General features: G+C 35.2%; 1 protein-coding gene, 1 long non-coding RNA gene and 1 pseudogene across 2 annotated transcripts in view; 1 reads left to right on the top strand and 2 right to left on the bottom strand.

Annotated features, from left to right (window-relative positions):
• Immp2l (inner mitochondrial membrane peptidase subunit 2) overlaps positions 1-17,080 on the top strand; it is an 850,586-nt gene that overhangs the window by 306,197 nt on the left and 527,309 nt on the right. The gene's annotated exons all lie outside the window — the stretch shown is intronic.
• On the bottom strand, positions 4,269-6,321 carry LOC122111896. Its single transcript, XR_006148059.1, has 3 exons — positions 6,066-6,321; positions 4,420-4,422; positions 4,269-4,282 (listed from the first exon to the last, which is right to left on the bottom strand). It is a non-coding gene; the product is annotated as an uncharacterized LOC122111896 (long non-coding RNA).
• Positions 9,402-10,307, bottom strand: LOC122111894 (annotated as a pseudogene).

The following is a 17,080-nucleotide window of genomic DNA, read 5'->3' as shown; positions in this document are numbered from 1 at the left end:
GTGTGTGTGTGTGTGTGTGTGTGTGTGTGTGTGTGTGTGTGTGTGTAGCAGGAGGTTGGGTGATTTGCTTGAACTCCATTTTCTTAAAATTTATGCAGTAGGAAAAATAGTTAGCCAAACTAATACAGAAATGCCTAGCACAGTTACAGTTTAGGGTCCCAAATTTTATTTCAGGAAATTCTAGTTTATTTGGTCTTGTGTAGAAAGTCTTTTGCAAAAGTCTTCACTGTAGGCTATCTTTGGATCATACTTTCAGATATAGTACTTCAAACAAACAATTTATGATTTTGCTATGAGTCTGTCAAAATTCAGACTCTCTAAAAGACTTTTGGAATATTTCAGTAGTCTAGTATTGCAAAGTAAGGTAATCTAGAAATTTCCTTATGAAAATAATTTGTGCTGCTAAACAGCTAAATATCTAAACAGTAGGTATTAATAGTTGATTTAGTAAATTAGTAGTGTGGTCTTTTATTCTGGAGCCCCATATTCCCATTTCTTTTAAGTATTTTCCTGATGTTCCTTGACCATTTTGCTAGTATTAATGGATTACATAGATAGTGTAAATTATAGAAATCCATTTCAGCCTTTAAACACGATCTTGAGATTAATATTCATTTATTTGTATTGGAATAGACAGGTCCTCTATTTCCAATATTTATTACACTTTTGCAATAACTGACTTTAGCCAGAGGCCCAGATTTCAGAATCCTTTCTGGGAAAGTAATTTTCATTGTTGTCATTGGTAACCAAGTGAATGACTTTGACATACATAGCACTGGCCTTCAATTAGCCAGCCTGAAATAATTAATCAGAAACAACAACTATTTTAGTAACTGATTGAGTTCAGCCCTTACAGGCTATAAACTAGGTTAATTGAAGATATTTCAGCAATGGAGACTTTATAATTTTGTTGGGTTAATGAAAATATTAGAGATTGAGCTTGAATATGTACCCTTGCATTTTTCTGTGATTTAAAAACCACATGGGGAACGTTTTATTTATATTGCCTGGAGTTTATTGGTACAGTTCTCTTTAACATTGTAATGAAAACAACTGAAAATATATTGCAAGTTTATACCTTCTTTTCATTAGATGCTGCTATGTACAGGTACATGCATTCCTGATTTGCCATTCTTTTAGAAGGCATTTATTTTCACAGGGAATGTGACATTTGTAAGGATTAGAAAATTTGTAATGATGTGCCCAGAAATTGGTAAGACTTGTAAAGAAACATTGTGTGCCTGGTTGATAAATTTCCCAAGAAAACTTTAGAACTGAAGCAGAGGTTTAGTTCTCTGTTTGAACATTTGTTTATAATATAACCTTTATTAACTAAGGCCATGAGTGTTAGGTGCTAGGTAAGTTATACACAGGAAAAGTTATATTATTGTACTTTTGATTCAAATTTCCTACTAGCATAAAGTCCGTTTTTTACTGCATATTAAAACACACATAGGTATTATTTTCTATAGCTCATTATTTTGGAAAGAAAAGTGAAGAACCTGAAAAATACTGCTGTTACTGAGATTTCTAAGGCTTACCTCCTGAGAGATATTGAATAGCTTCTATTTGTAGTAAAGATCTAAACTTTCTAAAAATATTTCATTTTGTATCTTAAAAAGTTTAGAATGTGTAGGGAGGGCTGATAGTTAATTCATCTTTAGTACTTTTCTTTCTTGTATTAAAATTTAATTCATAGTGATTATTCTCCAAGTTTATTATTTGGGATAAATGATTGCCTAAAATTTCTATAATTTGCAACACCAGTTTTGCTGTTGTTTATACAAGGAGAAAGTAAGCTAACTAGGTAACTATTCTCATTCTGATCTAGTTGATACAGTTACTGGTCTCCTTGCTACATTCTTCTGGAGGTCCATTGCTTGGGCAAGCTAAGCCAACCCTAGCTGTAAGAGCAGGCTTAATTCATACAAGGGGAACACCATCTTTACCAGCATTATTGTTTCATGTGAAAATTTTCCAGTGACCCAGTATAAAGACTGAGAGCTACCAGAACAGATCCTTTTCCTTCTGCTGGGCCCCTGGCTTCCATTATAACACAAAAAGAAGTACTAAATACCCAACTAAATACTAAATACTGTGGGCTGTAGAAAAAGCTGACTCTGTGTGTGTGTGTGTGTGTGTGTGTGTGTGTGTGTGTTTGAGAAACAGTCAAAGACAGAGATTGATTTAGAATGGACCTTTTGTGGTTTTACTTTAAATATTTATAATGAGCCAAATATCTTCATACATATGACAAAATGTCTGCCTCTGTTTCCCTCTTCGTGAAAGATATTTGCTTTTACCAATGAAATACTTCAAAATGAGTATGTGGTTAAACCTTCTGAAACTGAATGGTTTATTTCTTAAAATGATTTTTTTACTGTATAGTTTTTCTTTTAATATTTCACCCAAAAGATGTTAGAAACTTAGAGAAACTATTTTCTTACAAATTCCACTTTACTGGAAATTATGTTCCAAGAATTAAAATTCAAAAAGAGTTTCACATATATTTTGAGCAATTCCTTCTTTTCCTAGAGAAGAAAGAAAATGCATATATAATTATTCTGCACACATTTTCTTATGGTCCCACCATGATTGACAAATTGAAAACAATGGTCTTAAGGCAAGAACATTTCAAGGAATGTCTGCTTGGCATCTCCTGGAAGGAAGGAGAGACAACAAAATTGGAGATGTGTGACTGTAGTGAATGACGGAGAAGATAATTACAGCAAGGTACCCAGGGTAACATGAAGGTGAATTGGAATTTTCTCAGAGTCAAAGTGCATTAGTGAAAGACAGTGGAGGGAGATGTTATTTTAGCTGCATATTCTGGTCGTACATGACTTAACAAGTATGAATTTCAAGGGGACAATAAAAAGAAATTATAGTAATCAAGATAGGAAATGATTAAAGGATGGGAGAAAATTTCAGCTGAGAGGGAATGTGAAGATTAAGTACAAATTCTAACAGTCTGCTTGACAAGTTGATGAGCACATTTACAGATGAGAAGGAACAAAAGAATGACTTCCACAGTTTTGTATAAGAGCCAACATTAGGTTTGTATTAGAAAAAAATGGAAATAGAATTAGAGCAGGGAAGTTTTTGAAAGAGAGAAAAGTAATATTTTGCCAAAGTTTCCTTCAGAAGCTTGCCTGAAGATTGACAGCCATTTCTTCTTTCATCTTTAGGTATTTTCTGATGAGTGTCTAATGCTTTTTGTGTCTAACCTTTCTGTTATTGTTGATGGAAATGAGAGGAAAATTCAAGGGGAAGGGAATACATATTATTTTTAATTTTAAGTTGGACTTTTATGAGTTCCTTCCAGATTTTTCCTGTTCCATATCATGACGGTGATGTTGTAAAGGAAAAAGTGTAATCGAGTAGACTCGAATCTTTTATAATTTGTATTTGGGAGAAATAACGAACTGTTGCTTATTTTCTGGCCATATTAACTGTGTCAGCTGTAGCAAGGCACTGGATTTGGGGTCTGAAGATGTAGAGCCAGGTATACTCCTGTTCCTTGACAGACTAGAGTTAAAGCAAGACCTGTAGCTTCTTTCAGCAGAAGAATATGATCAAAAAGTACACATGAGAGGGCTGGCAAAAAATACAATAAGTATTACTGTAGTGCTTCTGGTTTTATTTTATTCTGGAAAACATAGAATTTCTTCATTTTAAGACAGCTCCAGATAGTTTTAAGCAAATGATGAACATAAAGCCTGGTCAATCAGTCTGAGACAAAGTAATAACTCTTATGTAGCTTGTACTCAGGTCAAAGTGATAGCTGACATGTGTGACAGCCTCATTTTGTCAGTGCTTCTACTTTTTTCTTTTCTTTTTGTTCTTGCCCTGGGGCTTCAACTCAAAGCATTATGCTTTACTTTGGTTTTGTTGCTCAAGGCTTGAGGCTCTACCACTTGAGCCACAAGTCCATTCCTGGCTTTTGCTGGTTACTAATTGGAGATAAGCTTCATGGACTTTGCTGTCCCCACTGGCTTCAAAGCACGATCCTCAGATCTCAGCTTCCTGTGTAGCAAGAATTAGAGTCTTGAGCCATCTGTGCCTGGATTGTTTGTCTTCTTAAGGAGAAATCTGATTTTTTTCAATGAAATTTCCTATTCTCATGTGAAAACAATTCTCCATAAACAAACATATGCTGAACAGACTACATCTATGAGCAAATCTAGCCAGTGGCTGTGGTTTGGATGTTCTATTATGTTCAACTAAATTATTGTTACCATCATCATCATTATCATCATCATCACCATCATTATTGCCTGTACTAGGGCTTGAACCCTAGGCCTTATGCTCCTGCACAACTTTTTCACTCAAGGCTATTGTATGTTATACTTAGATGAATATGCTCTTTTTACACTCATGCAATACAACTTTGCCTTTGAAAAAGCTCTTAGGTATTACAAGCTGATTAAAATATATTATAAAAGGAGGACATCAAATCCTGATAATGGTGGTAATTAATTATCTGACTAAGCGGTCTTGTTGACTGAATATAGCTAAGTGTTTGGCATTTAGGCTAAGAAATACTTTAGGCTTTATTGGCTTGTGAATAAATCAGAAACCAATATGAGCTTTACCACTTTTACTAGCTGAAACATTTTGAATCTAAATGTAATTAATGACTTTCTAGTTTCTGAAAGTTATTTTCAAATTTCTGAAGAAATAAATATACTTTTAAATTTTCATCATTACATTGTATAAAATGTATTAGTTTTACACTATAAACATTGAACTAACACCCATGGAAATAATATGGTGAATGTTTAAAGCATTTGTATATAAGCTGCCTCAAAGGATAATTAGATGATTATAATGATACTTTGAGGTAGCTAATTAAAAACATCTATTGCTCCCAAGTCTTAATTATTTGAGTAATGATAACATATTAGCAACCAGGAAACTTCAGGTCCAGCCAATTCTATTGAAGAAGAGAAAAACAAATATGTTAATGACATTTTCTATAAAGACCCAAAGGATGGAAGTAGATTAAATTTTCACTTCTTTCTCTGTATTCTATGTCCAGGCTCTCTTTTGTGTCTATTATAAACCATTTATAAATGTATCAGTCATCTCATCTCACTAGATTTTTTTTCATTTGTTTTATACTTTTTCTTTTGGCTATGAGAGATAATTTTCTAGTTCTCCATCCTTTGTGAATATGTGAAAGAAGCTTTAGTAATTAGACTTTATAGGTTTAACACATATTTCATAACCTTCCATAAAATTTCAGTTTTTCTCAGGGTATAATTAAATTAGTAAGTATCAATGTGGTAATGAAGTCACAAAACAAAGTAATTTAAAGAGGTTATTAATTAAGGGCTTGCCTTGATTTTGGAATTGTAATTAATAGTGATCCCTGTATGTTATGACAATGATCTTTGCTGTCTTCCTTTTCTTTTCTTGTCCTTTAAAAATATTAAATAAAAACAATAGCATTAAACACTTCGCTTTATTACTCTTTTCCTAACTATGAGCGTCTTGTTAAAATATCAACAAATTATGTATGTTTAGTTTTTTAAAGTTCACAAAAGTAAACATTTATCCAACTGTAAATTTAGATGTTTTCTCATTCACATGCAAACATAAAATCTCATTTGAAAAACTTTCAGCATCATTAGAAAAACTAGACACTGTATTCTCTAAAATTTATTTACAGTTAATTAGTTAAGCAAAGTACAATCAAATGCACATTAAACCATCCAGAGAAACACTTAGTTCTACTAAAAACAATTGCTTTCTAATGCACTTAAGACATAACAGTTTATTAAAAACTATTTTAACATACCAATAAATGTTAGCTCTCTCTATATATATGTTCACTAAAAATCACCTATTTAAAGGATGCTGTGGCAACCCTTAAAACAAAAAAGTTTGCATTCAAAATTGTTCAGATTTGTGTTTAAATTTTTTTAAATTGAAGAGATTTCTGAAACATAGCACTATCATTTGCACGTAGCAAATCAGAAGGTATTAGCCACCAGCTTGTTAGACTTGTCCAATAGTGAATTCAAACTTAAGTCAAGATAAACACACACCACAACATAAACTGAATCTATAGCTTACTTTGTGTGTAGTTTTTCAAAGAAATCTCATAACTTACTTCTTCTCTCACTTCTCTTATGTCTTGTATGGCACAAATAGAGAGGGACATCTAGGAGAAAAATCAATCACTGGCCTATGCTTTTATTTAATGTTTGACTTTTGAGTGCCTAAATGTGGTGACTGGCACCTGATATGACCTTTTGAGATCCTTGATGTCATTTTTACCTTCCTCTTGGTCAACCAGTAACTTTTACTTTGTTAAGTCAGTAACAAAATTATGTATGTTTAAAGTGGATGTTTTTCTGTGATCCTTTAAAATCAAACTTGACTATATAAACAATATAAAAACTTACAGTGGAATCTGAGGTCATTTCTTCCTAGTTGAAGAGTAAAAAACCAGCAAGAATTGAATCTTGGAGATGAATGATTGGTAAAACATCTCTTTTTTTTAAAAAAATTATGTTATTTAATTGTAAGGGTAATGTCAGAGGAGTTACAGTTCCTTAAGCAAGGTATTGAGTACATTTTTGTTGAACATTGTTACCCCTTCCCTTGTTTTCTTCCCACCCCCCTCCCCCAAACTCCCTTCCCATCCAGGTTGTAAAGTTTATTTTCCACCCAGTGTCTTGTGAGTATTGCTGTTGCATTGGTTCACCGGTTGTCCTTGTTTCACCATTTTGTTACTCCCCTTCTTTTCCCTAAATCAGATAAACATATGCAAGATACAGGGTACTGGAATCAAAAACAGAGAGAAGTATTCCCAAGGTTGAATCCTAAATAGAGTTTAATAGGAGGAGGAGGAAGAGGAGGAGGAGTAGAAGGAGGAGGAGGAAGAAGAAGAAAAAGAGGAAAAAGAGGAAGAAGAGGAAGAAGAAAAACAGCTAGGTGCTGATGGCTCATGTGTGTTAGGAGGCTGAGATCTGAGGGTCATAATTTGAAGCCAGCCTGGGCAAGAAAGTGTGTCAAATTCTTAACTCCAATTAACCACCAAAGGTGAGTTGTGTGATTCAAGGTAGCATAGTACCAGCCTTGGTTGAGAAAGCTAAGGACTCTGAATTTAAGTCCCAGTTTCAGTGTAAACAAAAAAGTAATGATGTGTTTTATTGAAAAAAGAGTTTCAGAATTGTCGATGGTAGTTGCTGATCTTTTTCTACTTGTTGATTATTTACTTGGTATTCTTATCTATAACCCTAGAGTAACAACTAAGGAAAAATAATTTCTCAATGAGGTTTGTTTGTTATTTCTTTTATTCTGTTCTATTTTACTGTTCCCTTGCATGAGAAATGAAGCTCTGTTCTAAACTGTATTCTCCCTTTAACAGTCTCAAGTCAGAACCATTCATTGGGTCACTGTACATCAAAAGGAACACAACTGCAGTTTGAGATGCTGATTTAGGAAACTAATAGCAGGGCTATAAAACTGTCTAGCAAGCCTAGACTTTTGTGGGTTTTGAGCTGAGTTAAGGTAGACTTGCATAAAGAACACTTTTGCAAAAAGAAAAGAAATATTCTTTTGTTTCCTCTGGGTGAATAGGGAATAGATGGGGTTAAGGCAGGCAAGTTTTACTGTTCCAGGATATATGTTATGAAACTCCCTCTGTCTTTACAAGTAGTAAAATAGAGTTTTTAAATCTCGATTGTGTAAAATGGTATGTGAGGTAGTGTTAATATAGTCTGGTGTGTCTTTAAGGAAATAGATTTGGGGCCATTAGGCTGTAGGAAGATGTAACACTAACACCATGTACTATAACATGTTGATTTGCATGTACTTGGGTTTGTACCTGAACCAAGGTCATCTTCTTAGAGTGATTGTTCCTCTGCAGCAGACATAGAGACTTCTTGCCACTTTCACCCATATTGTTATATAACAACACTTAATGCGGGAAGGACACAAATGAATTTGCCCTAACTAGTCTGATTCCTGATGTGATTCAAATAAGGCCTCCTTCATTAACAGCGTTGGTCTGTTCCCAGGAGCTCCTCTGTGGAACTCAGGATAGAATTATATTCTGCAGCAACTGCAGTAGAGACCAGAGGGAAAATAAAATAGCAAGGCTCACAGTTTCTGATTTGATCTTTTTGTCAGAAAGCATGTATACTTCCTATTATTTTGATATTGTTAATGTTATTTACTATTTTGAACTAAAATGGTTAGTTTATGAAATTTCATTGTAAATCAAAAGAAAGGCGTAAAGATGGAAGGAGAGAGAAGAAACATACATTTGGCTAGCAGGAGAGATCTTGGCCTACAATGTCCCATAACATTCAACAGGATTGATTTCTCTTAGGAGCTGGAAAAAATGACTCTGTAATATTCCCTATAGAGAAGTTCTAAAAGCAACAATTGCCTAATACCACACACACACACACACACACACACACACACACAGATATAGTCAATCAAGTAAATCAAATCCATTTGATATATACCATGTTCTGAATGTGTTCTAAATCTCCTGTGTTGAAACCTGATTGTCAGTGTATTGAGAGGTGGTATCTTTAGGAGCTGATGGAGTCATAAGGCTGGAGCCCTTATGAGGGAGATTCATGACCTTATAAACGAGGATGAAAGCAATGGCCTATGCCTTTTATTTTTCTTCTATTGCCTTCTGCCATGTGGGGTCACAGGAACAAGGTCCTTACATAAGTTAAATGCCTCCCAGCCTTTACAAGTGTGAGGGAAAACAAAAACATTTGATGTTTTTTTTAAACAATAAATCACCTACTAACTATACTTTGTGATAGCTATATAGTAGTTATACTATAGTTGTAGTTATAAAGAAGTGTAATAGATGAGATATATTTATGAAAATAATTTATTGTTGTGTAATTGCATCTTCCATTTCATTCTACCCTCAACAATTATGTTAGTAAGATTTTTTTGGTGGAAATGTAGATTGAATATATCAGTTTTGTAGCTTTGGTATTTGTCATTATTTTGAATATCTGTTTTATTCATAATTTGTAATGTTCTTGTATAACAAAAGTAATTCTAATGATGGCTGAGTTTAACAAAAAAAAATCTTTAACTTCATCTTAAAACATCCACTGATCTATTTCATTCAATGGCAATAGTCAATGTTAAAAGAACGTAAAACGAACATGCACACAATTGCACAATTTTCATAAAGGTGTTTTTCATTATTGGTGGGTAGTGCATTTAACAGTTAAATACATCTAAATAATGTATAGATGACTACACTACTACAGCATTCGTAACTAGATAACCAATTGAACTAAGATCAGCTAACAACTGTCTAATATTTAAAATACAGCTCTGCTGGTCACAATGGACATATATTAAGGCCAAATCTTCATTTCCAGATGTTTCTTTCAGCTGGATTAAGCCTCCAATTCCAGGGCAAGCCCAAGTTTGTGGCCTCCAGAGCAGATAGTGTAAGTTTCATACTAGGCCTCAGAGTGTGAGTTTAGCACACTCCAATTAAACTAGAGTTGTTAACCTTTGCCAAAATGGAAGCAGTGGGATCCAACCGATATTTAGCTGCAGTGCCAAAAGGAGTGCAGTTTGTACCTGATGTCCAAGCAAGGTTTACTGCAGTATCAAGATCTTCACAAACTTTCTGATAAATGGATCCTCCAAGTCCTATCCCATCGTGACATCAGTGTGTAGCTGGAAATCCCCAGTCCTGTAGCCCACTGCAAAATTATTCCTTGTCATCTTTGACTTGGCACTGTCAAAGGTCATCTGGTACCCAGTAAGCCAGCCTTCATAACCAACGACAGCTGAACCATAGATTGCAGGTCCAGCAAAATCAAAGTCAACATCACAACCAAGATTTGTACATTCCCTCTTGTAAGAGGACTTGATTTGACCACTTTTTCTTTGCAGTATTTGCTGAGAAGGTAGTATAAAATGTCAGTTTCAAACCTTGACAAATCTAGGCTTCAATGGAGATTTCTGTTCCCAAAGTGTGATCAGTGTTCCATTTTTCTGTGAAAGTCAGACCACATTCACACCATCTATATTTGGTCTCCAAAGTCCTGGTAACTTTACCAGTCCTGGTAACTCAACCAGGTGTTGAGAATTCCACACCACTTCATGACTTTGTTTTTACATCCAGTTTCACCAATCCAAAGCCAAATCTTTTGATCTTCGCGAAGATCAGCGTACGATGGAGGGATACACATTGGCCACACGGAGGGCTGTAGGTAGGCCGCCATGGTGAGACCCCGGGGAGAGGTGGTCTGGTAGTTTCCTGAGGTCGCCACTGCACACTCTTGGCTCACAGCGGAGGCTGCTCAGCTAAATCGGATTTGTCATTTCTGTAAAAGTATTTTCTTTAATTAATGTGAAAAAACAACGAGAGAATCAAACCCGGGGAAATGTGGTGCCACGGAGGCTTGGTTTACATATAAGGCCTTAGCAGGCAAACACGTTGTAAATGCAAATACTGCTCTACTGGAGGGTTCTATGCTACTTGTCCTGGGTCACTACTGACTTAGGGAAAATGAGTAGGTCTAGTTAGCATTTTAAATAGTTTTCAAGAAGACGGTTTTCTCAAAAAATTTTATCTGAAGATTTTTGTCCTGATAATTCCTATTTTGTAGTTAACAATTAATATCTTATATGATTTTCTGTTTTATTGCCTTTTTTGTTTGGCATCAAAACGTCTTCAAGTGTGAGAATTTGGCTTTCAACTGCTTGGCTTTCTTTCATTATTTCTGTCACACGGGGGTCCTCAGAATTCTTCTGTTCCATAAATAGCTAATTGGAAATCTTTGTCCCTGCATAAACTCTTCCACATTCTTTGGTTTTGTTTTGTACAAATCTTTTATGCTACTGTTACTCTTTTCTTTTTGTAGGACTGGGGTTTGAACTCAGGGTCACATGTGTGGTGGTTAGGTGCTCTACCACTTGAGCCATGCTCCCCCACTCCTACTATTATCTTTGCTTTAACTTTTTTTATTGTCAAGGTGATGTATGGAGGGGTTACAGTTACATAAGTAAGGTCTATTTGCTTAAAAATTAGTTAGGTGCCTTTGTGGCAGATATTTAGAATGGAAAGACGAAATAGAATTAAATGAGATTTTATCATTATTTTTTCCTTTTGATTTTTTGTAAATTAAGTTTTTGTTGTGGCAAAAACACAGAGTGCTATTACTTCCAAATGTATAGATATCTTAAAGCTATGCAATTTATAGTCTATAAAAGAATTAAGCATGGTATTTCATTTTTCCATATTATTTAGCATCTGGTTTTTGGTAAAGATGATTTTATTTTCATGAGAATATAGAATCATTTTGTATAATTCTTAGGTAGTGAATGTTTATCAGAAGAAATTCTATCAATGCACATAAAATAGTGTGGTTTAAATGTAGTATTTTACCCTGTGACCTTGTGTAGATCAGTTAGCTTCCGTACCTTCTTAATTTCTTAAAGTAGCCTAGGAAAGTATCATCACGTGCTGTCATGAAACCTAAATGGCACACGAAAGTACTATCAAGATAATATTTTATTGTGAAAGAACCTCAAACACATGGTGGTTGTGTTGCTTAAATTTGTTACATAAAATCTAAATAGCAGGAATAGTACAAAATTTTCATGTAATAGTAGAGAATTTTCATTATTGCAATCTTATAGTATATAATTAATTCATTACTAATGCAACTAGATCAATAAATCAGTATTATTGAATAGTTTATGAACATGGAAAATCATATAGGGCATTATATTTCAATAGGGTATTTATCATGTATGTTATAATGCAGAGGTGACTATATGCTGTGGGGCTTATTATAAACTAAAATGAGATTTTTATTTTATGACTTACAGTTCATATTGTAACTTATTTTCAAGAGAAGGGATTTGTAAAATGCATTTTAAAGGTAGATGCCTCTCATGAGACATTTGCATCAATGAGTACTGTGAGCTTTGAAACTATTTTCAAAGCTCCTCACAGCAAGATTTGTCTCAAGTCATTGAAAAATTCTTAGATAGGACATGATAATTTCTCATCCACTAGAGAAATGATGCTATTTTAGAATAATATTTTAAAATGCAGACCCTTGGAAGGTGATAGATGATTTTTCTAAAGTGAGATTTATTTTGTTTCTGAGATTAGATTGTAATGGTTAGACTTTAAGAGCATGACTGATCTGTGAGTCTAGTCTATTCAGCAATTCCATACAGTGAGATCTTTTGTATTATTAAAGAAACCATTTTAAACTTATTCCTAACAAAATTCTTACAAGGGTAACCATTGTAATGATCCCAAGGCACAGAAATTGTTTTCAAGAGAAGTTTTATAGTTTGGTGGATTCTCTCAAGGATTTTGGACTATGTTTCTCTCCCGCTGATTATATTGCATGATATCCTGAGGATCTTTATTATTATTATTAATTATTATTATTAAACCAGTGTCTCTCATTCCTGGAAATAGAAAAGTGGAAATCAAATGTAAGATTTTTAACTAATGTTTGATTGTGACAGAGCAGAATAAGTAGTATTATGGTTCTAATTCTTCAGGTTTCCTTGTTTTACTAGATTTAATGTTTAAAAATCCACTGAAAAGTCATGTACATATGACCAGATAAGATGATGTTAAGTGAAATGAACCCTAAGATCAAGACACAAGTGATTTTTTTCTTTCTTGTTTGTAGTTTTTCTTTCTTTCTTGTATTTATGAGGTACTGTGTGATTTTTTTGTTGTTGTTGCTTTGTATGTTCCTCCCCCTTGGTATAACCCCTGTTGTCACTGCATTTGATGTCGGTGCCTTGCATCTTGTACATACTTCTCTAGTTTGGGAAGGGAAAGGGAAAAAACAAAATGATTCAATAGGGATAGGGATACAGGTTGACCCATTGTAACAATGAGATTGTACAAGACACTATGTTGAAAAACTGTTTAGGTGGGGAGGGGCGGGAGTGTAGTTTCAGAAGTGGAAGAGAAGGGATGGTAGGGGAAAAACAAAGGAGGATGTAACAATGCTTGATAGGAAATGTGCTCATTACCTTGCTCATGTAACTGTAACACCTTTGCACAGTATTTTTACAATAAAAAAGTATTTTAAAAAATCTTAAAAATAAATCCACTGACTTATTCCTAATCTACTCTGTCATAAACATTTTCTTTTTCTTAAAAAAATTCTCCTTTGTGTTGTAAGCATGACTCAGTTGGTAGAACATCAGCCAATGAGCAAAGCTTAAAGTACCAAGTTCAAGATCCCATTTCAGACAGCAAAAATTAAAACAAAATATATGCCTACATTTCCTGACCACTGTATTTAAAATTTAAACTATACCCTTCCCTATTCTCTATATTCTTCCTGCATTGTTTATTTTTTAAATCATCTAAAGGAGACATATGTCTCCTTTAATTGAACCAGGATGTCATCAGAGCACTGCTGTTTGTAGTTATTTCCCAGTGCAAGCAACAACAGTGGCTGGTTCATAAGATGCCTTCAGTAAGTGTTCATTGAATAGGTGCGGTGAAACAACACACAATGTCTTTTGTATTAATATGATTACTTCTTTTCATGGGAACATTTTGTTTAAATCAATATCAAATTTATCAAATGAAATATCACCCTTGTGATCTTTTCCTTTTAATGGTACATGTGATGTGTCTGAATAGATAGTTCTAATTTAGGAGTTTTTAACTTTTACTCTGATTTGTAAGATCTATTTGCCAAAGGCTAGATTACTTTTTTTTTGTTGTTGGTCATGGGGCTTCAACTCTGGGCCTGGGCACTGTCCCTCAGGTCTTCAGCTCAAGGCTATCACTCTACCTCTTGAGCCACAGCACCACTTCCAGTTTTCTAGTCTCATATACTTTCCTGCCAGGGCTGGCTTTGAACCATGATCCTTAGATCTCAGCCTCTTGAATAGCTAGTATTATAGGCATGAGCCACCAGCGCCTAGCTAAATTACCTTTGTATAAGTATCCATACTAACAATCTGAAGCAAAAGACTAATGTCTGGTTTTCTTCACTAAACACACAATGTGATGCCAATATATGATGGACACCTGTGAATTTCTTGCTTGCATGTTTTTTCAAAAACATTGAATTGTTTGCTTGCATGTTTTAACTCCCTATTTTCCAATATGGATTTCAGGAGGCTAGTTTTCTATAACATCCTTTATACACTTATGCCTACTTCCTCTCTACTAATCCATCAGTATTGGGTCAGCTAGAGTTTGTAGTGTAAAATTGCTTATTATCTCTTTATCCCATTCCTAAAGAGTAGTCCATTTCCCAAACTCCCTTCATACTCAGATAATGTCTTCCTTTGATGTTATATTTTAGCACTGTTTCAGCAAGTCTGTGAGAACAGTCAATTCTACATATCCTCTTTACTGTGGATCATTAGAGTACAGGAACCTAGTATAAAGTAGAGGCTCTTGAATCACTGGCCGGGTTCATGAGTGAAACTAACTGTGAGGACACTCATCTTTGCCCCGTTGGGCTTATTTGGAGTAGATCAGCTCAAATGATAGGCCTCCCTCCACAGGAGAAGGGAAGACACTTCTCTAACAATGAATTCTACGTAATGGGAAGCTATGGTATATGGCAAGTGCAGTTATTTTTGATTCATGAAACTTGCCACCGGAGAATTATTAACAAGGCAGAGACAGAGGTCAACACTCTAGTTAACAGCTCCTCTTTCCAGGCAAATTTGAGTTTTATCAATGGATTTTAATTGTACTGACCTTTTTTTTTCAGTAGTAGGGATCATGGAAGTTAATAATCTGATATCAAAAGAAGTGGCAATCCTTTATTTGGGCTCATTGTTATTTGGTGACAATCCTACTTTACCCTAGAACTTTTTTTTTAAAACTCAATACTAGAAACATGCAGTAAAAATAAAGAATCCACCTCTTAACAGAAGTGCTTTGGGATTTGCACCCAATTTTTCAGGAGGATGAATATGTGTCAGTTATTCATTTGGGCTACTATAACAAAATGCATTACTCTGGGAAGCACACAAACACGAAAAAGTGATTTTCAAAGGCTGAAGAAAATGCAGCTCATGATCAAAGCTAAGTGTGTCTGTCCACAAACACAGTTGCTCCTCGCTATGTCTTTGAATGATGGAAGAGGCCAGCAAGCTCTTTAGGCTTCTTTTGTAAGGGCATTAATGCCACTACTGAGGATAAGGCCCTGTGATCCAATAATCTCTTTTTTATTTATTTTATTTTTTATTTTTTTATTGTTAAAATACTGTACAGAGGGGTTACAATTACATGGGCAAGATAATGAGTACATTTCTTATCAAGCATTGTAGCCTCCTCCTTTGTTTCCCCTTTGCATCCCTTCCCATCCTCCCCCTGCCCCCCCACCCAATCCTCCCCCCCCACCACCAAAGTTGTAAAGTTCGTTTTTCGACGTAACGACTTGTACATCTCATTGTTGCAGTGGGTACACCTGTATCCCTATTTAAACTATTTGTTTTTCCCCTTCCCCTCCACAAATTATACTGACATCAAATACAGTGAAAGCAGGGGTTATACTGTGGAGGAGGGACATACAAAGCAACAAAGAAATAATCTTATAAATGTGTTAGTAACAATCGCATGCAAGAAAAAAACATTTGAATACATATCTCAGGGTTCATTTCCCTAACATCACCTTATCTGACCTTTTCTGCTTGTCTCAGACATATACTAGATATTGCAAATAAGGGAAACCATAGGACCTATGTTTCTTTGGGCCTGGCTTACTTCACTTAAGAGTTGTCACTTTTTTTTTTTTTTTTGTCAGTCATGGAGCCTGAACTCTGGGCCTGGGCACTGTCCCTCAGCTCTTCAGCTCAAGGCTAGCACTCTACCACTTGAGCCACAGCGCCAGTTCTGGCTTTTTCTGCTTATGTGGTGCTGAGGAATCGAACCCAGGGCCTCATGCATGCAAGGCAAGTGCTCTACCATTGAGCCACCTTCCCAGCTCCAGTCACTTCTTAATATTACATATTGAGGAATAGATTCTTAAAATGCTAAATCAGAAAGATATTTAGAATATAGAAGGTATGTGGTAATTCTCCAAAATGATATAAAAGTTCCTCCTTGATATTAAAGCAATTGCTTGTGGCTTTGATGTTATAAAAGTTGGTCTGTGATAGTATATTGGTTTCCTCCATATAATCATAGGATGTAGCCATGATTTTTTTGTATCCATTTAATGAATCATTTGTCTTGTGTCAAGATGAGGGTATGTATGTGATACTAGATTTAAATTATACGTTTCTTAGAAGAACATGTATATCCCAAACATCCCAGCATCCAAACAAAGCCAAGATTTGAATCAGGATTAAAAGAATAAGATCTGATTTTGCCTTGGGGAAGATAGAATCTAAAAGTGCACTAGGTAAAAATAGTATGTTTTCACTATAATACTTTTTCTATTGAGGTTGTTTTTGAATAAAGGAAATCAAAATACTAATTGGTATGGGTCTGGGAAGGTGGCTCAGTGGTAGAGCTCTTGCCTTGCATGCATGAGGCCCTGGGTTCAATTCCTCAGCACCACATAAGCAAAAAAAAAAAAAAAAGCCAGAAGTGGCGCTGTGGCTCAAGTGGTAGAGCGCTAGCCTTGAGCTGAAGAGCTGAGGGACAGCGCCCAGGCCCAGAGTTCAGGCCCCACGACTGGACCCCCCCCCAAAAAAATGCTAATTGGTGCAAGAGTACAATATTTTAGTGGCAATCAATAATGTGTAGGTTCTTTCTATTGTTCACAGTGCTTTTTCATCTTTCATCTATTTGATGAACTTCCAGTTATCATTCAAGGTGCAGCCCTTTCTTTCAGTCTTCCTGTGTTCAGAGTTGGTTGATAGTCCTCAATGTTTCCAGTACTATTGTTGAATTATATACTATGCATGTAGATATATTATTAAATTCAGCTGTATCACTATTTATTGCTGTTTGTTTCTGCCTTTTGTTTTTGTTTGTTTGCCAGTCATGGGGCCTGAACTCCGGGCCTGGGCACTGTGCCTCAGCTCTTCAGCTCAAGGCTAGTGCTCTACCACTTGAACCACAGCGCCACTTACAGCTTTTCCTACTTATGTGGTG

This window comes from Dipodomys spectabilis, unplaced genomic scaffold (assembly GCF_019054845.1).
Source record: "Dipodomys spectabilis isolate Male_0828 unplaced genomic scaffold, ASM1905484v1 ptg000089l, whole genome shotgun sequence".
NCBI classification, from domain to species: domain Eukaryota; kingdom Metazoa; phylum Chordata; class Mammalia; order Rodentia; family Heteromyidae; genus Dipodomys; species Dipodomys spectabilis.
Note: the sequence above shows the minus strand (reverse complement) of the source record. Positions and strands in the feature narration are given on the sequence as shown.